The following is a 23177-nucleotide window of genomic DNA, read 5'->3' as shown; positions in this document are numbered from 1 at the left end:
ACACAAAAAACATGGTTTTACAGTTTAGTTTAATCCTCTGTAGACAGTGCTTGATGAAATACATTTTCATGGGATGTGCATATTCTTAGCATTAGAAATTCTGGAGGCTTTGTGAAAATACAGTATGGTCTTCTCACTTGAGCAAATCAAGCCAGAGTCATTTAGCACTGCTATTTACACCTCTAGGATACAATTCTTGCAATATGCAAGTACTGAGGAATTAAAGATGACTGTAGAATGTTAATAATAAGCTTCATCTTCACTTAAAAATCTTAATGTTTCTGGTTGGAGAACCAATTTCAGACCATTGTTGAATGTTCTGTTCAGTGGGTCGTGTGGCATATATAAACAGGAATAAGATTCCAGAATAGGCTGAAGTATAAATTAAAACAATAAACAATGATGAGGCATTGGTTTATACCATGTATCAGCAAGCTACAGCCCATGGGTGAAATCCAGTCTATTGCCTATTTTTGTAAATAAAGTTTTATTGGAACACAGCCACAGCCATTTATTTACATCTTGTCTCTGGCTGCTTTCATGCTACATGGCAGAGCTGAGTAATTGTAACAGAGACCAGATGGCCCACAAGCCTAAAATATTTACTATCTGGTCCTTTACAGCAAAGATTGCCAAACCCTGGTCTCTGCTTTTAATTGTCAGAGCCTTAAAATATGTGTTAGTTTTCTATTGCCACTGTAATAAATTACTGCAAAACTAAGTCACTCAAAACAACACAAATTTATTATCTTATAATTCTGGAGGTCAGAAGTCCTAAAATCAAGGTGTCAGCAGGTCTGTATTCTGTCTGGAAGTTCTAGGGGAGAATTCAATTCCTAGCGTCTAGAGGCCACCTGCATTCTTTGGCTTATGGCCCCATCCTCCACCTTCAAAGCCAGCATTTCAATCTCTCTCTGCTTCTGTTGTCATGAAGCCTTCTTTTCTTCTCTGCTTTTGTCATTACATCTTCTTCTTAGAGACTGACTGTCTTGCTTCTGTCTTACAAGGACCCTTGTTATTACACTGGATCCAGCCAGACTAATTCAGAATAATCTCCCCATCTTAAGATCCTGAACTTAATCATACCCGCAAAGTCCCTTTTGCTGCGTAACTTAGCATATCATAGGTTCCAGGAATTATGATGGGGCCATCTTTCAGAGGATATTATTTGGCATACCACAATACGTAAAATAATTTATTTTCCGAAGAGAGTGTAGGTGCTTGAAAAGAGACCCAAAGGTGGCTACATGTAATATAATATAGACTTTTTTAAAAGATATTTTGATGTGGACCATTTTTAGTCTTTTATTGAATTTGTTACAATATGGCTTCTGTTTTACGTTTTTGGTTGCGAGGCATGTGGGATCCTAGCTCCCCCACCAGGGATCAAACCCGCACCCTCTGCATTGGAAGGCAAAGTCTCAACCACTGCACCGCCAGGGAAGTCCCTAACACAGACGTTTTAACATCCACCCAACTTCCTCCACATTTCTTAATTCTTCTTTCTCAAACCCTTCCCTCTGAATCGTGACCTCATTTCATCACTGGGTATTGCTATCTCAGAAAACAACAGAGGAAAGACATGTTCTTACATCTGAAACCTCACATTCTTTGATTCAGAACAACAAAAGCTTTATTAAAATTTAAATGCACCATCTTCTGACAAGTTTTATCAACCAAAAAATCATGCTACTGGTATGTTTATCATCCTAATTTAGAGGAGACAAAACCTTCATTCACATATACCTAAAAGACAGGATAGGAAATAATGAATGCCATCAAAAAGGTAGGGGTAATCTTGCATGCATGCTTTGAAGATGGAGAAGTTGAACTTAGGAAGGAAGATGGCAGGAAAGTCTTTATGTAATGGTTTCACTAGAGAAGGGTTGAAAGAAAAGCATAAGAAGAGACATGTGTGGGGATGCAGCAAAGGGTACCTATGGGGAGGAGCAAATCCTACAAGTTAGATAGGTCACAGGTTATGTGATGGAGGATGGCAAACAGAATGTGGAAAACCTCAAATTCTAGACTAGAGAGTTTAGACAACTTACAGATGCTGAAGGCTTCTGGTCTGAGTGGATGCTGGACCAGAGCTGTATTGATGGGATATTAGTCCGGTCAAATTTTAGAGGAAAAAGGGAGGTGAGATGACATAAAAGGGAATAGCTTTCCTTCCACCCCATCCCAAATGAGGAGAGAATGTCATGTGACAACGGGGGCAGGGATTGAAGTGCTGCAGCTGAAGTTGACACCTGAGGCTGCCAGAAGCTGGAAGAGGCAAGTCAAGATTCTCCTCTACAGCTTTTAGAGGAAGCATGGCTCTGCAGACACCTTGATTTCAGACGTCTATCCTCCAGAGCTGTGAGACAATAAATTTCTGTGCTTTAAGCAACCTAGTTCGTGATACTTTGTTACAGCAGCCCAAAGAAACTAATACAACACCTCATGCTCAAAATAAAAATAATCATTCAGTAAATATTTATTGGCCACCTACTGTGTGTCAGGCACCATTCTAGGTGCTAAAGATATGGCAAACAAAACTGAAAAAAAAACAAAACTAGCTTAGCTCCTACTGGGGAAAAGATAGATAACACACAAACTATTAGGGTTTCATATGGTGATATCTATATGGAAAAAAATTAAAGCAAGCAAGAGTGTGTGTGCGGTGCTCACTCCAGCAGCACATATACTAAAATGGGAACACAGAAGATTAGCATGGCCTCTGCGCAAGGATGACGCGCAAATTCAGGAAGCGTTCCATATTTTTTATAGTATATTAACCCATATACGTGGAATCTAGAAAAACAATATAGGTGATCTTATTTGCAAAGCAGAAACAGAGACACAGACGTAGGGAAGAAACGTATGGATACCCAGGGGGAAAGGGGGGGTGGGTGGGATGAACTGGGAGATTGGGATTGACATATGTACACTACTATGTATAAAATAGATAACTAATGAGAACCTACTGTATAGCACAGGGAACTCTACTTGGTGCTCCGTGGTGACCTAAATGGGAAGGAAATCCAAAAAAAGAGGGAATATATGTATACGAACGGTTGATTCACTTTGCTGTACAGCAGAAACTGACACAGCAGTGTAAAGCAACTCTACTCCAATTAAAAAAAAAAAGCATGTGTGTGTGCACGCGTGCGGGCACGTGCGCACATGAGTGCATACGAGAGCCCAATTTAAGATAACGGGGTCTAAAAAGTCCTCGCTGTGCGTGAACACCTGAGTATGTGAGGGGTGAGTAGTCATCAGGGGATAGAGGATTCCTGGCAGAGGGGTCAGCAAGTGCAAAGGCCCTGAGGTCGCAACATTCCTGGTGTACTCCAGGAAAAGCAAGGGGGTGAGAGCATGGATGGAGCAGAATGTGCAAGAGGAAAACTGGTAAAAGAGAGCAGAGAGTCAAAGAAGGTGTGGGTGGCTGGACTGTGTGTAGACCCTTGTCTATACTGCAAGAACACTGGCTCTACTGAGTGGGTCCAGGAGCTTCGAAGGGCTTTCGACAGAGGACTGACATGATCCAACTCACTCTTTAACTGGATCACCTTGATTGTTTCATTGAGTGTAGGCTAAACAGGGCCACAGTGGAAGCACAGAGATACCACTTGGGAGATTACAGCAATAATCGGGATGAGAGATGATGGTGGCTTAGAGCAGGGTGGCAGCAATGGACATGATAAGAAATGCCCTGACTGTATATTTTGAAGGTAGACGTGAGAATGTTTGCATCTTTAATGATGTCTTTGGGACCACAATGTAATGTCTTAACTTCCCAACTAGACTGTAAGTTCCTTGTGGGCAGGACCCAGGTCTTATGTGTCTCCAGGGACTTCTCCAGTCTTGGCCCTGGCATCTTACAGACAGCAGGTGCTGCATTTACAACACATTCTTGATCTTTCAATAAGAAGGAACCAACTTCTTAGTTCCAGAGACCCACCAATGTCATGTGAGTATGATTCCAGAACACTTGCCATTTGAGTCAATGACCAACTATGTGAGAAAATGTTTCCTGGGACAACTCCAACCTTTATCCCTTGCCAACAACCCTCCAACACATAATTTTATTGCTGTAAATTCAGCTATATTCAAATATTCCAATAGTGTGTTATTAAGCCTTGGGCATTTTTAAATTCCACAAATTTTACTTAAAGTGCTCTTCTGGTCTGAAAACAAAGAAAACCCAAAAGAAAAAGATATAAGTTGGAGGATTCATGTGAATAGAACTGAGAATAAAAGCACATTTGATTATTGGCACAAGTTTCTTGAAGCGAAAGAGGAAAAAAAAGGACTGTTTCCTTCTGAAGATATTGTCTCAGAGATTTATACAAGTGTTCAGGGGATCTGATAACTGATTGTTCATTCCCTAAGGCAAAAATTAACTGGCAAAGAGAACTCTTCAGCATCGAGATGTCAGGCAATGTGATATTTGGCATCAGAAGCTAAATGTGGCACTCCAGTTCAGCTCCTTGCATGACAGCGGTTGTAATTTCCAGCTACAGTAACTGAAAGTTTATTTGGATTGCTAATTTTTCAGGTAAAGGAATGCTGGGGTTGATTAGTAGTGAAAATTAGGTAAGGGCACCCTTCCGCACCTGCTAAGACACGTGACAGAGAGTGGCCCCAGTACGCCAGTGGGATTCAGCACATCTGGTTTTCATTTGGAAACAAACCTACTTGTTTTACAGGTTTGTGCCTCTGTCCCATTAGCTGAGAAATGGGAACCAGGTGACAGGCTGAACTCTTCCCCCATCTCTAGAGATGGGGCTATTTGTATAAGCACCTCAGTGAGCAGACGACACTGGGAAAGGATGGAGAGCTCTGTGATCTGTCTTCAGATGTCAAACTGATGTTCTTCTGATTCGAAACCAGGGCAGACAGGTATCATTCCTAATCAGACACCAACCCAGCCCCTGGGCATGAAGAGATTTAGAATGGAGAGAGAAACTGCAAGGAGAAAAGCATTTTAGGTCTTTTGGGAAATACATATCCAAAGCTTGGCAGAGAAATACAAATAAAAATAGTTGTTGGCCAGTTTAGGAAGACAGCAAGATAAAGCAGAAAAACAAAAAGAGAGGAGGTGTTGATACAGAGGTGGGACAGGAAATAAAGGTAAAGGGAGAGAGCTGAAAGAAGAGGAAAGACACAGGGTGGAGAGAGGGAAGGTTGGAGACACACAGAGAAGAATTTCCTGACACTACTCCTGGCTACTTACACAATCCCACAGTGGCTAAAGCAAGCTCTCCCATGAAGACGGAAGGGCATGTAGGTGCTTCAGGAAACCCTGAAGTGATTTTGGGCATAGGAACTGGCCTGACTCATCCAGCTCAGATGGAAAAACATCCCTGTGGTCTGTAATTTACACTTTTGTCCTCTGTAGAACTTTCAAAGTAGGTGCTCAACTATTATTTGTTGAAGGTGATTGAACAGTAAATATTCCAACACAAGAGCAAGACAGACCCCTGGCTTCTCCTTTGGAAATTCTGTACTGGCAGGAAAAGTAGTATAGCCCTTTAAAAGTAGTATAGCCCTTTAAGGAAGGCAACACACTGAGGTGAAAATAGTATGAGAAGAAGTCAATATCCAATGGTGGGAGTGGTCAGGAAAAATATTTGGGCTAAGAAAGGTTGCATGATCACAGCACTGGATGGTGGATAGGTTGACATATTCTACACCCCTCCCACAAACACACTTTATATGGTTTATAGACAGATCTAGCAAACAAACAATAAAACCCATTTCTGTAACTGGCTTCTGTCTAACCTTCTGACTCTTACTGCATTATATTCCTGGGAAAAATTTCCTAACAGATCCAACCAGTAGGTTTTAATGTTGAAGGTTCTAGAAAGTCACAGGTCAACCCTTCCTTCTTACAATTGCTTAGTCCTTCTTTGTGACAACATTCTTGGAACTCCGTTGTCACACGGCAGCCTTCTGGGGATCTGTGCCTCTTCTGACTCCAAAGTGTTTGGGGAATCACAAAAAGTCTTCCTACTCCTCATGAAGCTCCTGGCTTCAACCTGGCAAATGCAAAGAGCTGGTCAACCTTCTTTTGCCTTGGATCCCTTTGTACAGAAATAGAGCCAAATGACAACATCCCTGCACAGAGTAAGTGTCACCAACAAGCACGTAGTGTGTTCATCCTGAGTACATACAGTTTAAAAACATTAGATTTTTATTCTTTAGATTTTTTTCAAACTATATAGTTTCTTTACTAAAAATGAAAGTTACTTATAATGAGATATGTGCACAGAGAAACGTTGTCATCCAGGTAGTCTAGAAAGACTATCGTGGTATTACTTTTTTTTAATCTAGCAAAATGTGAACAGATGAAATCCCTGTCCCCATGCTAAACGGATACCTTAAAGTGGATTTCACTCTGAAATTTTACATGTAGTAAAGAATATTGAAAATACTTGTACAATTTGCATACACTGGTCTTTTCCGGATCTGAGAGTATGGAAAATATTTGAATAAGATGATTAGCTGATTTTACTTTCAGGAATGAACACCAGAAGATCTGTAATCAATAATTCAACGTGCCTACAGGAGATGCAAATTATTACTATAAAGTGAGTTCTTTAAAAAACTGCTCGTCAACTTTGTGTAGTGACACATGGTAACTGGACTTATCACAGTGATCATTTTGCAATGTATAGAAGTATTGAATCACTATGTTGTGCACCTGGAACTAACATAGTGTTGTCGGTCAATTATACTTCTATTTAAAACAATTGCTCATCAGATTGGCATGGTAATTTGGGGGAAAAGTTACAATCTTGGAACCTCTGACGTCAAGGCCCAGTAAAGGGGGGGATGCAGATAAATGGGCAACAGAGATATAGGATTGAGGGTGTAAACAGTTAAAGTGAGTGGTGGCATAAGGTATCGCAGAGTGATACTTCTCAAAACCTTTGGATATATTTACAGAACAAATTTCATTTAATCGGTAACTATTAAGAACTTAAAAATATATCAAATACTGTACTACTATGGATATTCATGGTGTTGAGAGGGAATTCAAATGGTAATAGTGAAGCCGAATCCGGTCTCTGTACCTCAACACCAAATTAATTCTTGGAGACAGAGTTTTCGGTGAAGGAGAAAAGAATAGCTTTATTGTTTTGCCAAGCAAAGGGGGCCACAGCGGGCGAATGCCCTCAAGACTGTGTGTCCCAACTTGGAGGGGGTAGTGAGGAGTTTTATAGTAATGGTTCAAAGAGGGCATGGTCAGCTCATGGGCAATCTTCTGATTGGTTGGTGGGGAAGTAAGTGGGAGTCGGCATCATCAACCTTCTGGTTCCAACCCCTCTGGGGTGTACCTGCTTGTGGGCACCATACCTTTTTAACTTCTCCCACCTGGCAGGGGTTTCAGTATCTGCAAAACAGCTCAAAGATATGTATATCCCTTGTTGGGGAACCAGGACCCTGCCCCAAGGCTGTACTATTGTTTCTTTTGACTGTTCCTCCCTTGTCTCCTTCATCCTCTCCATTCCCTAATTAGCAACTGTTTGAACCTGCCCATAGGAACTCAGGGAAGGTCATGGAGGCTGAATTAAGGCCTATTTCTTATAATCAAGAAATGGGGGACACAAAGGTTTTTGTGCCCAGGAGCCCCACAGGGTCCTGCTCGGTATTAATAGGAAACCTGATCATCTAGCATCTTAACTTCCTAGTAAAAAAAAATGTTACTATCTCATGACATTACTTGAAAATTTGAGGGAGATGTCTCATGAAAACAAATTCTATTGCCTGATTCATATGCAAATTGGAACCTGATCTACAAATGCCCTATAACCAATAATCCCCCCCCCATTCCTTTCTTCTTCCTCCTCCTTCTTGTAGGAATGCAGACTCATTTTTACTGATGTACTGATAGATATATAATAATATTGGAAAGGAAGCCACACCTTCAAAGATTTGCAGGACTTAGAATATGGTATGTAGCAGACAGTGAGAGTCTAAAGGTTGAAAAGCAGCTGATGAGAGCGACCAGGTTAGGAGACTGAAAGGAGGGTGGGCTGGAGCAGAAAGGTGGGAGATGACAGGATAAACTAGGGCAGGTGAGAGAGATAACTAAAGAATTGAGTCAAGGTCAGGAAGAGTGAATGCATGTGGACAGGGGTCCTAGGGCAAGTAGAGAAAGTATAAGTCCAGGTGAAGAGTGAAAGACTGGGTAAAATAATGGGGCATGAGAAAAGCGCTTTCCTGGGTTCACTGCCCCAGGTAGATGTTCTGTAAACTGAAGGTTTGAATTTTAATATGCCCTGCTGGTCCTCCATCGCTGTGCCCTCAACATGTTGGAGATTCCCACGTCTATATCATCAGCTCAGAGGCCTCCTCTGAGATCCGCATTCACAATCTAGTTCCATGCTCTGCCCTGACATCTCTGAGTTCATCTGGCAGACATCTCCAGCTTAACTTGTCCACCACTGAATCCATGCTTCCCCACCCCAGATCTGTCTCCTTGCACCAGTATTTTCCACCTCAGTAAAGGGCACTACTATCTCCCATGAATTCACCCAGGAGCCCAGGAGAATTCCTCCTTCCTTACTTCTCCCTTAACCCTCTTCTACTTTTTTCCAACAGTAAATTCTTTAATTCTACCTCAAACCTTTCCATACCTCGTGTTCATCACTGCTGCTGCCTGATGAATGGATTACTGCCTGCCATATCAGTAAACAAAAGATGTCACAGTCACCAGTGACTGCAGCCACTGCCAACAGTGAGCTGGTGAGCTCTGAGGGGACTCAGGAAGGAAAAGGACACCTGCCATCTAGCAGCCATCACACTGCAGCCACTCCCCACGGTGAGCCCTGAGGAAACTCAGGATGTGAAAACAGAACACTGGCCCCAGAGAGCTAAGGTGCACGTCAAAGGAACAATTTCAGGGAGCCCAGACTCTTGCATCTTCCCACACATAGAAAAGCGTCAAGTTCCTTAACCTGAGATACCTAGTTTTCCTTAATTAACAATAATCTTTTGATGTTCAGACTAACTGCCCTTTGTTGCAAAACTATATATCCTGGCTCTCCCCCTTGCCTCCTCGGAGCAGTTCTCCCAGGGTTACCTGAGATGCTGCCTCCCTGGCTTGAAGTCCTAAAAATTCCCACCAAATAAAACATAACTCTCAACTCTTAGGTTGTACGTATATTGTTTAGTCAACATACCTTAATCAAGTTCACCATCATTCCTTTGATGAACTATTAAACACCCACTTCCACTCTTCTGCACCAGAATCCATTCTCCACTTTTGAGCAAGGGTGAATGTCTTAAAATGTCATTGTATCATGTTCATCGTGGTACATTCGTTTACCATGTCCTCCTGTTCAAAATCCTTCAGTACCTGCCTCTTTCTTTATTCCCATAGAGAACAACTCTCTTGGTGACTGAATTCCATGCTGCCTCAGGGCCTTTGCACACATACTTCTGCCTGGGATGCTTTTCACAGAACTGACTCCTTCTCACCCTTTAAGTTCAGCTTATAGGTTCCATTCTTATAGTTTATCCTTTCTGGAGTAGCTATTCTCTGTTATTCTCTATCGCAACGTCCCATTTTTCCCTTCGAAAATTAACATTTTATTTATTACTTTTTTTGACTGTTTTCCCCATTAGATTATGAGTTCAGTTTGGGCAAGACCTACATCTCTTTTGTACACTATTGACTCATCAGCACCGGATATACTGCCTGGAACACAGAGGCACTCAAAGATTTATTCAATACATAAAGAAATAAAAATAATCCAACAATGTCAAAGTCTCTTGGGGGTAATGCATGTTATATATTATTTTCCGACTTTGAATATCTAGAACAATTTTTATGTTACCATTTGGACAATTAAAATATGAGTGTCCGGTGATTATTTACCATTTTGGTACCTAATTAGTACTGCTCTTTAATATTTTGCCAAGCTGCCTCCCAAACGAGACTTGAATGGCAAGGACCAAATCCCTAAGTCCATTCATTCACTTGACAAATGAGACGCAGACACCGTTCTAGGGGCTGAAGCTACAGAGCTGTACAAAACAGGCATGGTGTTCACCTTACAGCGGACATGGGTTACCCTCACATTCGTTAATTTAATCTATTTGGCAACCTCATGCATCAAGCTCTGTTGACGACAAAGGGTAGATAACAGTAAACAAACAGGCATTCCTGCCCTCGTGAGTTCACATGCTTGTGTACATGAGCTTAAATGTGTACATTACAGTACTTAGCCTCTAACGCTGAGATTGTTAATACGTATTTAAGGATTTCACGTCAAAACATGTTAAGTTGGGAAGGAGTTAGATAATTACGTGTTTATGAAAATTCAATGCACTTCTCCTTCAATCACAGAGAAGGCAGCCAAATAAATAAATAAATAAAAATTAAATAAATAAATAATTTTTTTTAAAAAAAGAAAATGCAAAATCAGAGGTAGGGCAGCCCTGAAGCTCTGATTGCCATGATTCTTTTTAACCCATTTAAACCAGGTAAAAATTGCCCACATCATTTGTTTTTTATCCAATCCACCCTACCAATCTGAATGAACTGTCTATGCATGGAAATCTGCCTTAAGAGAGAGAAAAAGAATGTCCGGGGTTGAGAAACTAGGTAAGACAAAGGAGACGGACTAAACCCAAGCCTGCCCTTCAAGAGCTCTGGTAACGGACACCACATTTCAGACATGTGATTTCATTCACAAAGCATTTTAAGTAGTTTAATATGGTGCACTGTCAGATGACGAAGAGCATTCTGGAGTTAAAAAATAAATAAAAACATGCAGTGTAGTCTCCAGCAGAATTTAACTCCAACTAAGGGATGAAACAGAAGAAATGCTGTATGTCTTGACTTGGACATGACTGATGGAGGTGGAAAACTGTCAGAGGATTTGAATCTAATTCTTGGATTTGACATCACCACAAGGAGTTCTGCATTATAGCTGTTTTCTGTAATTGTCTTTCAGAATCCCTATGTTGAATGCAAAGATTCTACCTGAATAATCTCAGAAGAAAACTTTTTTACCTCAAAGAATTGTCTTACATTCAAAGGTCAAAATAAATATGTTACTGTTTTATAGTTTCTGTAACTAACACACAGAGAAAGAGAGAAAGAAAGAAAGAAAGAAAGAGAGAGAGAGAAAGGAAGGAAGGAAGGAAGGAAGAAGGAAGGGAGGAAGGAGAGAGAGAAAAGAAGGAAGGAAGGAAGGAAAAAAAGAGCTCTGCCATTGAATTACAGAACTTGGAGTCTTTGTTGTTTTTCTTTTTAAAGAGATGTGCAATTTATTTTTATTTATTTATTTATTTTTAATTTTTGGGCCATACCCCAAGGCACGTGGGATCTTAGTTCCCCAACCAGGGATCCAACCCGCGACCCCTGCTTTGAAAGGTGGAGTCTTAACCCCTGGACCACCGGAGAAGTCCCAGAACTTGGAGTCTTTGCATATCAAAGTTAGAGAGGTCATCATGCCAATTCCTCATTTTATAAATAAGGGAACTGAAATCCCGAGAGACTGAAGGACTTCCCTAAGTCACCAAGTTCATCAGCAGCACAAGCGAGATTTAAATCGGATGACCTGAAGGGCAAACTCTTCACCCTTCCAGAAAGAGCTGCTATCTCCCTCATCTTCCTCCTCTAGGTTGACCCTTCTCAGTGGACCCCCAGCACATTGTGCCACCCCACCCTGAACCAGCAGGAGTGGCAGAAAGAGAGCAGGAACGCAGGCCCCTGAAGAACAAAGAACACAGAGGAGTCAAGTTGCGCTGAGATGCCAGCCTACTCCTCAGGGCTGACACTTAGGACCTGCCACGGCCTGAGTGTGACCTTGTTTATCTGCTCTGCTCAGTATTAGCTGGTTGTATCCTTGTGTTCTCGGGGCAAATATATTTGTTACTGTGTATCTTTACTCTATGAATGCTATATACTTTTTGAGTTACAGTGAGGTCACTGACACTCAGGAGACTGAAATGCACATTAAATTATATTATTTAAAAAATTATATTATTGGGACTTCCCTGGTGGCACAGGGGTTAAGAATCTGCCTGCCAACGCAGGGGACACAGGTTCGATCCCTGGTCCAGGAAGATCCCACATGCCGCGGAGCAACTAAGCCCGTGCGCCACAACTACTGAGCCTGCGCTCTAGAGCGCCCATGCTCCACAACAAAGAGAAGCCACCGCAAAGAGAAGCCCGCGTACCACAACGAAGAGTAGCCCCCTGCTCGCTGCAACTAGAGAAAAGCCCACATGCAGCAGTGAAGACCCAACACAGCCAAAAATAAATAAATAAAAGAAATAAATTTTTTAAAAAAGAAATAAAATATTATATTATTAAAAATAAAATTCCAACACTCCACTTTTGAATCAAATGGGTCACATCCTTCAAAATCAGCACCTATTTTTATCATCTAGTTTCTGGCCTCAGCACTCTACCAAAACTTTTTTGACCTTATGAAATCCATAAGACACACGATCTATTGAAGAAGCATTATAACTGCTATCAAAAGTTACAAGTTATTTTAGGAAGACTGTGCCTAAAACTGACAAGTTAACATGTGTGGCTGTGCAAGGTGTATCACATTAGTCCACGAACCCTGACTTTTCATTTAGACCATTCAACGCTTTGTTGAATTACTTTTGCTTATTTTCAGTTCCAAGTTGTTTCATGCATATACAAAAAGTGAAGCAATAACTGTCCATATGTTGGATCCATGAGCAGAGAAAGAACTTCTCAAAAGTTAAATAATGCAAATTTTGTCAATATCATTTGATACTTCAAATGCAAAATAAAGTTAATTCCAATAATAACTTTGTTTTCTTCATCCAGTTCATAGAATCAAAAGTAAATTTTTGGAAATTCATTCTGTTAAAGGTGAAACGTCTGGCATTACTGTGAATGACCCCTGTAAACTCAATTTAAAAATTCAACACTGTAGGGTGAGGGGAAGGGGGAGGGGGAGGGGGTTGGGTGAAATAGGTGAAGGGAATTAAGAGGTAGAAACTTCCAGTTTTAAAATACGTAAATCTTGGAGATATAACTTCAGCATAGGGAATATAGTCAATAATATTGTAATAACTTTGTATGGTGACAGATGGTTACTGGACTTACTGTGGTGATCATAACATATGTAAATGTCAAACCACTATGATGGACACCTGAAACTAATATAGTATTGTATGTCAACTATACTGCAATTAAAAAATTTTAATAAAAAATAGTCTATGAAAATATTAACATTGTAAATAAAATGTGAAAACATTCAGGCTGAAATAGTTATATATTTAAATACTAAACATTAGAATTAAGAATAAACTCTATTTAGCAGAATTTGCTCCAAACTTAGCAGGTACCTAAGAAACTGTAAAGAGTATTTTCTTGTTTATAAATATTTTGATCTACAGAGAAGACTGAATTGGAAATGTCAATAATTTCCAATTTGTTAAGCATAAAATGCAACCTTGAAGATGACCGCAGGCAACTTTATTTAAAACAAAAGAAGAAAAAGAAGAAGACCCTACTGAAAAAAGTATGTTGTTCTATAAAATACCAGTGACTTGGTATTGGAGAAAGTACATGTAGAAAGAAGCAGAATGAGACCACTTAGAGATGGAGAGAGCCAGATGTGGAGTGGCTACTCTTGAGACCAGACACCCTCTGCATTTTGTTTCTCTGAAAATCCCTCATGTCTTTCAATGACCCATTTTTATTTGAGCTCATTTGAGTGGACCTGGTCTTTGCAAACCAAAGACCTGACTTTCTTTACTTCTCAAGAACAACTGCCTCTGTGCTCCACGGCACAGCCCTCCTTTCTCTAAGGTTGTATTTTCACAATGCAGTGATTCTTCATCTACTTAACTAACTTCCTCCCAACCTGTGAGTCTTTAAAGCAAAAACCACGTTCCATTCATTGTCAGCACAATGTCCGATACACAGAAATGCTCAGTAAATACATGGTGAACCAATAAATATTCTAAAGACCAAGAGTATCTTCATCATTGTCCATTTCACCAGGAGTGTCTTACAACCCATGGATTTCTTATTTTCTTCCTTATGCATTAGTTTTTGCATTTTCCTCTTTTATTGCATTATACTATTTATCATATTTGAAAAATATTTTTACATTAATTAATTAGTACACCAGTGAAAGAACTGAAGCATGATGATGAAGATGAAACTAACACAACATTGTATATCAAATATACTTCAATTTAAAAAATAAATTAATTTTTTAAAATACAGTTTCTAAAGTTAAAAAAAAAAAAAGATGAGCTGCAGCCAAAAGGAAACCATTACAACAAAGTGAGAAAACCCAATGACTTGATGATGAACAGCCGGTTAATTCTGAGACTGAACTATAATATATATGTTACTCTTTGCCTGAAGCTACTGTTTTCCAGTGAAGTTCTAAATATTTACGTGGAATACCATAGCTGGTCTTTGGAGTATTTGGCGTGTGCGTGTTATTCAGCTTAGATTCTCCTGCTTCTCTTTGATGACTATTGACACAGAGACACGAAGAATAGTGGATCTCTCAAGAAAATATGCAACCCTTCTCTAAGAATCTGGAAATCAAGGTTTCAGTCTCAGTGGAGAATAGAAGCAAAAAGATACTACGAATAGGAATAGTTTTCCCAATTCTATCGCCAACCTGACCCTGAGGAAAGTTCACAGACTCATCTGCATCCTGTCACACTCTTCCTAAATCTACATCTATGCATACCATATACAAACTTGTTTAAAATTTGCTAATTCATACTAAAAATGCTTTCTATGAGATAATGATTTAGGCAAAATACTTTATGCACCAGACATGCCAAGAATCATCAAAAATCTGTACCTCACTTTATATGCCACATCACCAGAGAGGCAAATAAACATACTGGGTGGAATTTTGCAAACTAAATGCAGATCAGTAACAATAACACTGTTACTGAAAAAAGTCCCTTTGGACCACAAGTATAAGTAAAAAAAACTCAAAGGAAACTATGAACTGAGTACAAATGATTCACATATCAACCACATTTGCTTTTTCAAAATGTGTTATTTGAAACAGCCGACATAATAAAAATTATAAATTCCACTCAACATGCAACTCAGTGATCCTGAGACACACTTGTTAATACTTAAATTGGTGTGACTTCACTTGCCAAAGAAAGGACTAAATACAAAACTCTAGATTGTAAGACACACACACATTCACATCCAATTGGTTATACAAGCAACCACTGGCAGACTCCACTTATTATCATACTTAAAGACATGCAATTTGAATTATCTTAGTCTCCAAAACAGAAAATTGGTTCCATGAAGAAGCCTACAATTACTTGGAAATGATCAGGGATTAACAATGTATATATTATTGAGTGTGTCTGCAGCAAAGAGCACTTTTAGCTTCAGTCCATCTATATTTTATCTGTATTCTATCCTGAAAGTAGGATTTTTAAACATGCAATTTTGATCAAATGCATGGCCTCCTGAAATCCTTAAAGGCCTGGGTGAGCTCATATTTGCATTTTGGTTCCACTTCAAGAGCTTTTGCCACTATTAATGAAAAGAAAACAGTCATCATGGGAGTGAATGACCCAATTTTCCTCATTCCTTTGATAATTAAAATAGTGGAAAAACAAAAACATCGAAACTGTGCTTAATTTTATAAACAATTGCTGTTAAGAGGAGCTTTAATTTTCTTTAAAAGCATGAGGTGATCAGTTAAACAAGCATAATCTGTGAACACCACTTACCTGCCTCTGCCAGAATAGAGGAACACATGGTGGCAGTGCACTGTGAAGATGTTACACGTGGCTACACGTGCTTATTGCATAAGCTTTATGTGGTCATAACTTATCATTTACCCAGTGCATTCGTAAAACATCAATTTGGTGAATGCTTCTGGTAGGGCTCCTCCACGTGGGTACTTCCTGCAGAGGGGTAAATACAGATTCTAAGGCACAATCTCATACTTCCTAAGTCAGACTCTGGAGGTCAGGTTAAAGAAATCTGTAATTTTAGCTTGTTTCTCAAGAGACCTTTAGAGAGTCATGCTGGACCAGTTACTGACTCTGATTTCAGAATCCCTGACCTATTCTAGCCACATCCCCTTCCTCCCTCTGTTGTGGGTTAAACTGAGTCTTCCAAAAAGATATGCTGAAGTCCTAACTTCCAGCACCTCAGAATGTGACCTGTATTTGGAAATAGGATTTTTGCAGAGGTAATTAGTTTAGTAAAGATGAGGTCATACTGGAGTAGAAAGATTCCTTAATCTAATATGACTGGTGTCTTTTAGCAAGAGGAAAGAGACACACAGGGGCAGTGTCATGGGTGACAGAAGCAGAGAATGGGGTGACTGCAGCTACAATCCAAGGAACACCAAGGACTGATGGCCACCACCAGAAGCCAGGAAGGGACAAGGATGTTTATTCTCTCCCGGGTGGATTACTACAGTTACCTTTTCATCCAACGATGATCAGAGTGTGCTTTGAGGACACCTACCTTAGAACCAACTTGGGAGTGCTTAATTTAAGAAAAAAAAAACACCCCATGTTCCTGAGTTCCTCTGACCTAGTGTCTCAGAGCCTCCTGAAGGCAGAGTGCAAGAATACACATTGTTTTCAAGTACACACAGAACATTCTCCAGGAGAGATCACATGCTGGACCACAAAGCAAGCCTCTGTGAATTTCAGAAAACTGAAATCATATCAAGCATCTTTTCAGACCACAATGCTATGAGGCTAGAAATCAACTACAAGAAAAAAACTGCAAAATACACAAACACATGAAGCCTAAACAATAAGCTACTAAACAACCATGGATCACTGAAGAAATCAAAGAGGAAATCAAAAAGTACCTAGAGATGAATGAAAGTGAAAACACAATGATCCAAAACCTATGGGATGCAGCAAAAGCAATTCTAAGAGGGACGTTTATAGTGATACAATCTTACCTCGGGAAACAAGAAAAAAAATCTCAAATAAACAACCTAACCTTACACCTAAAGCAACTCGAGAAAAGAACAAACAAAACCCAAAGTTAGTAGAAGGAAAGAAATCATAAAGATCAGAGCAGAAATAAATGAAATAGAGACTATAAAAATAATACAAAAGATCAATGAAACTAAAAGCTGGTTCTTTGAGAAGACAAACAAAATTGACAAACCTTTAGCCAAACTCATCAAGAAAAAAAAGGACAAGGGCCCAAATCAATAAAATCAGAAATGAAAAAAGAGAAGTTAAAACCAACACCACAGAAACACAAAGGATCATAAGAGACTACTATGAACAACTATACACCAATAAAATAGACAACTTAGAAGAAATGGACAAATTCTTAGAAAGGTAAAATCTCCTGACTGAACCAGAAAGAAACAGAAAATATGAGCGAACCAATTACAAGTACTGAAATTGAATCAGTAATCTAAAAACTCCCCAAAAGCAAAAGTCCAGGACCAGATGGCTTCACTGGTGAATCCTACCAAACATTTAGAGAAGAGTTAACACCAAACCTCAGAAAATATTTCAAAAAATTGCAGAGGAAGGAACACTTCCAATGTCATTCTATGAGACTACCATCACCCTGATACCAAAACCAGACAAGGATATCACAAAAAAAGAAATTTAAAGTCCAATATCACTGATGAACACAGATGCAAAAATCCTCAACAAAATACTAGCAAACCGAATGCAACAATAATACATTAAAATGATCATACACCATGATCAAATGGGTTATCCCAGGGATGCAAAGATTTTTCAATATCTGCAAATCAATCAATGTCATACACCACATTAACAAACTGAAGAATAAAAACCACATGATCATCTCAAAATATGCAGAAATATCTTTTGATAAAATTCAACATCCATTTATTATAAAAACTCTTCAGAAAGTGGGCATAGAGGGAAGCTACCTCAACATAATAAAGGCCATATATGACAGACCCACAGCTAACATCATACTCAATGGTTAAAAGCTGAAAGCATTTCCTCTAAGATCAGGAACAAGACAAGGATGCCCACTCTCACCACTTTTATTCAATACAGTTTTGGAAGTACTAGACACAGCAAATAGAGAAGAAAAAAATAAATAAAAGGAATCCAAATTGGAAAAGAAGAAGTAAAACTGTCACTGTTTGCATATGACATGATATTATACATAGAAAATCCTAAAGACTCTACCAGAAAACTACTAGAGCTCATCAATGAATTTGGTAAAGTTGCTGGATATGAAATTAATATACAGAAATCTGTTGCATTTCTATACACTGACAACAAAATATCAGAAAGAGAAATTAAGGAAATAATCCCATTTACCATTGCATCAAAAAGAATAAAATACCTAGGAATAAACCTGCCTAAGGAGGCAACAGACCTGTACTCTGAAAACTATCAAATGCTGATGAAAGAAATTGAAGACAACACAAGCAGATAGAAAGATATACTGTGTTTTTGGATTGGAAGAATCAATATTGTTAAAATGACCATACTACCCAAGGCAATCTACAGATCCAATGAAATCACTATCAAATTACCAATGACATTTTTCACAGAACTAGAACGAAAAATTTTTTAATTTGTATGACCCCGACTAGCCAAAACAATCTTGAGAAAGAAGAATGGAGCTGGAAGAATCACTCTCCCTGACTTCAGACTATACTACAAAGATACAGTCATCAAAACAGTATGGTACTGGCACAAAAACAGACCTATAGATCAATGGAACAGATAGAAAGCCCCAAAATAAGCACATACCCTTATGGTCAGCTAATCTACAACAAAGCAAGCAAGAATATACAATGGAGAAAAGACAGTCTCCTCAATAAGTGGTGCTGGGAAAACTGACAGTTACATGTAAAAGAATAAAATTAGAACATTCTCTAACACCATAGACAAAAATAAACTCAAAGTGGATTAAAGACCTAAATGTAAGACTGGATACTACAAAACTCCCAGAGGAAAACATAGGGAGAAGACCCTTTGACATAAATTGTCACAATATTTTTTGGTTTTGTCTCCTAGAGTAAAAGAAATAAAAACAAAAATAAACAAATGGGACCTAATAAATTTAAAAGCTTTCGCACAGCAAAGGAAACCATAAACAAAACTAAAAGACAACCTATGGACTGGGAGAAAATATTTGCAAACGATGCTACCAACAAGGGATTAATTTCCAAAATATACAAACAGCTCATAAAGCTTAATACCAAAAAACAAACAAACAACCTAATCAAAAAATGGGCAGAAGACCTTAATAGACATTTCTCCAAAGAAGACATACAGATGGCCAGTAGGCACATGAAAAGATGCTCAATATGGTTAATTATTAGACAAATGCAAATCAAAACTACCATGAGGTATCACCTCACACCAGTCAGAATGGCCATCATTAAAAGTCTACAAATAATAAATGCTGGAGAGGGTGTGGAGAAAAAGGAACTCTCCTATACAGTTGGTGAGAATGTAAATTGGTGCAGCTACCATGGAGAACAGTATGGAGGTTCTTTAAAAAACTACAGATAGTTACCATATGATCCTGCAATCACAATCCTGGGCATATATCTGGAGAAAACTCTAATTTGAAAAGATACATGCATCCCAATGCTCATAGCAGCACTATTTACAATAGCCAAGACATGGAAGCAACCTAAAAGTCCATCAGCAGATGAATGATTAAAGAAGATGTGGTGTATATATATATATATATACAATAGAATATTACTCAGCCATAAAAATGAATGAAGTAATGCCATTTGCAGCAACATGAATGGACCTAGAGATTATCACATTTAGTGAAGTAAGTCAGACAGAGAAAGACAAATATCATGATATCACTTATATGTGGAATCTAAAAAAATGATACAAATGAACTTATTTACAAAACAGAAATAGAGGGATTTCTCTGGTGGCACAGTGTTTAAGAATCTGCCTGCCAAAGCAGAGGACACGGGTTCAAGCCCTGGTCCGGGAAGATCCCACATGCCACGGAACAACTAAGCCCGTGCACCACAACTACTGAGACTGCGCTCTAGAGCCCATGCTCTAGAGCCTGCAAGACACAACTACTGAAGCCCACGTGCCTAGAGCCCACGCTCTGCAACAAGAGAAGCCACCGCAATGAGAAGCCTATGCACCGCAACAAAGAGTAGACCCTGCTCGCCACAACTAGAGAAAGCCTGCGCGCAGCAACAAAGACCCAACACAGCCAAATAAATAGACTCACAGATGTAGAAAATAAACTATGGTTACCAAAGGGGATGGGGGGGGAGATAAATTAGGAGTTTGAGATTAACATATACACACTACTATATATAAACTAGGTAAACAACAAAGACCTACTGTATAGGACAGGGAACTATACTCCATATCTTGTAATACCCTATAATGGAAAAGGGTCTGAAAAAGAAAGTGTGTGTGTGTGTGTGTGTGTGTGTGTCACTGAATCACTCTGCTATACGCTTGGAACTAAACATTGTAAATTAACTATACTTCAATAAAAAAAAAAAGAATCTGAATACTTCAAAGAAGTCTAGTCTACTCCAGCAATTATAATTAGTCTTCCTACCCTGTCTAAAAGAATAGAGTTTCCTGATTAACTTGATTTAGAGTTAATTGAGCATTATTCAGCAATCCTTTGACTTCAACATTTGTTGTGGAAAAGTGTTGTACACTTTCAGTCCAAATTCTTTCTTAAGTAACTGAACTCAATAATGCTAATTGTGAGTCACTGTATATATAGCAAACACATTTGGGCCCTGTGGATATTAGAGGGAGACTAAGAGAAAAAGAGAATCCTTTTTTATTTAAGACAACTTAATATTGTCGACTACAATTTATCATCACTATTTCACATAAAATCAGGAATAAAATAGTCTTCTATATTTACAAAAAAATACAGCACACCATCTTTATTTTGCTCATTTCACTTTTGATGAGTAAGGATAAAAGAGATTTTCTTGAGAATCAATACTCAAGCTCTGAAGTTCTTAACTAGCCATTATGACTCCTTGGATAAACTAATAAAATGTCAACATGCTCCCCAAATGCACATGTGCATATGCAAAATTTGTATGCAACTTGGAAATCAAGGTTGAAGACAGGACTTAAATTTAGGTGATGGCTACTGGGTTGGAATGTGAATTGACTCTACCATGTTCTAGAAGTTATCATGCTTTTATAATACTCCTTGATAACCATTTGAAGAATAGCCATCAGTTATTTTTTAAGAGATTACAGATGATCCGTTTCTCGGTGTTTTGTATTAAAAGACTCCCCCTTCTATTGCTTTCTGTTTGGCTTCTACTTACACTCCCTGTGTCTTAACTTCTGGAAGACATATTAAAAATCAGGAAGAAATATTTTGATTTCACATTGCAACTTCCCAAGTTATTATAAGGGAAGGGTTCTGAATCATCACCAAATTTCCATCTAAAATATAAATGAGAAGGTAAGTCTCAAGAGAATAGTGTTATTTTACCCAAATAACAAGTTTGAAGTAATTGGTTAATTTTGGGAAATAGCATTTCTTCATTAGTTCTTTGCTTTAGGGTGGTGGTTAGTTTTAATAAAATCCCAAACCACATTGGCTTTAAAATAGAAAGTTGATTTCTTTGCTCATTTTTAAACACACGATGGGGAAAAGAAAAAGAATTTCACAATTCTGTTTTTCAGGCAAGTTTTTAAGATATATGAGAGAGAGGAAAATGAGTTCCTTTGCTAGCTTAATTAAGCCTTGTGTGTATACATGGCGTGCCAACTCTAAGAAAAATGTCTTTGTCACCTCCAGCATCTCTCCCCACTCCCCCCACTCCCAATCTATGTCTCCTTACCTCAAACCTAGAATGTAGAAATAGACTGTTAGGAGACTTCTCTACCCATTCAACTTCTTATTATCCCTGGATATACTACATGCTATTGCCATATTAATCTCATAGCACTTTTCGAATCTTACCATGCGTTGGCTCAAAAACTTTTATTTGCTCTCCGATTGCCTTCAAAATTAAATATAACTCCTTGGTTCAGACATGTAAGACACTTTAAATGTGTCACCAAAATATATCATTCTCTTGCTCTTCCTAGATGAGTTTCTCTCTTCTACTCACATTCTATTCTTGAATTTGAATTGTGCTTTTAGACTTTCTAGACCTTTCAATTTTGTCATTCCTTGCTCCTGGCATGATTTCTCTGTCAATCTTCACAACCAGAGAGGATCTATTCCTTATGGCCCAACAAAAATACCAGTTCCTCTAGAAGTCACTCAGGTCCCCATAAGGACAGGATCTCACACTGACATGGACCTTGCTAACATGCACCTACAACTCACAGATCTTCCGGTAAGGTGCCTGGTGTTGAGTTACAAGCAAACTTCTCTTAAATGTTCTGCTTTTTTTGTAAAAGCATATGCATTCATTCACTCACTCAACACATATTTATTGATAACCCACTATGTGCTAGACAATGGGGAAATAAAACTTAAGCAAACCTTTCCATGTAAAGGCAAAACTGTCATGATAAAGGCACACAGGTGCTATGGAAAAGGGGAAGGTGCGGCATTGAAGCCATGTAGGATGTGAGAAACGACCTCCAAAGAAGGGACCCCTAACTAAAATTGGCATTCGTCCCATGAATAACTGTGGGAGAGGATGAGATTCCAGGAAGACCGTATGGTTCCACAGGTTCTCAAGGCCCACATTAGAATTCAGATTGATCTTATTCTGATAGAAATCAGCACTGAAGCCATTTTGAAAAGGGAAAGTCTGCTCTAGTTATAAAGCCATGTTAAAAAGGTAGATTGAGCATTCATTTAATAGAAGGCCCCCTTTAAAACTCCAATAGTGGTAAAACCTGACCACAAGCAGTATCCTAACGAAGCTGGAGCCAGCTGCATGGAATGGTGATAATATAAAGTTAAGTTGGTAATAAGCATGGCACACACAGGATTAAGTCTTAATCAGTGATTTAGGTGGAGATTCAACTTATAAGACAAGGAGTAATTGAAAATGAAACCAGGTCATATCATGGTTTTATCTATTTTAAATTCTAGAATGTGTCTGTAAACCCTTCTAATTTGAAATAATCCCTTTCCTCCCTTTCGAGCCCAATGTATAAGGCTATGGGGAGAAAACTGACATTTAGAAAGACAACTACAACTTTAAAGCATGACAATGATCATTTCATGTTTAAAAAGTATTAAATTACGT

At 38.8% G+C, this 23177-nt stretch overlaps 1 protein-coding gene and 1 non-coding gene across 2 annotated transcripts in view; one reads left to right on the top strand and one right to left on the bottom strand.

The window, feature by feature from the left end:
* The window catches only part of FBXL7 (F-box and leucine rich repeat protein 7), a 416917-nt gene that overhangs the window by 195319 nt on the left and 198421 nt on the right, over positions 1–23177 (bottom strand). The window lies entirely within an intron of this gene.
* Positions 2666–2767, top strand: LOC133091571 (U6 spliceosomal RNA). The gene has a single exon (XR_009700915.1). It is a non-coding gene; the product is annotated as a U6 spliceosomal RNA (small nuclear RNA).

The sequence above is a fragment of the Eubalaena glacialis genome, chromosome 4, assembly GCF_028564815.1.
Source record: "Eubalaena glacialis isolate mEubGla1 chromosome 4, mEubGla1.1.hap2.+ XY, whole genome shotgun sequence".
NCBI classification, from domain to species: Eukaryota; Metazoa; Chordata; class Mammalia; order Artiodactyla; family Balaenidae; genus Eubalaena; species Eubalaena glacialis.
This window is presented reverse-complemented; position numbering and strand designations above follow the sequence as displayed.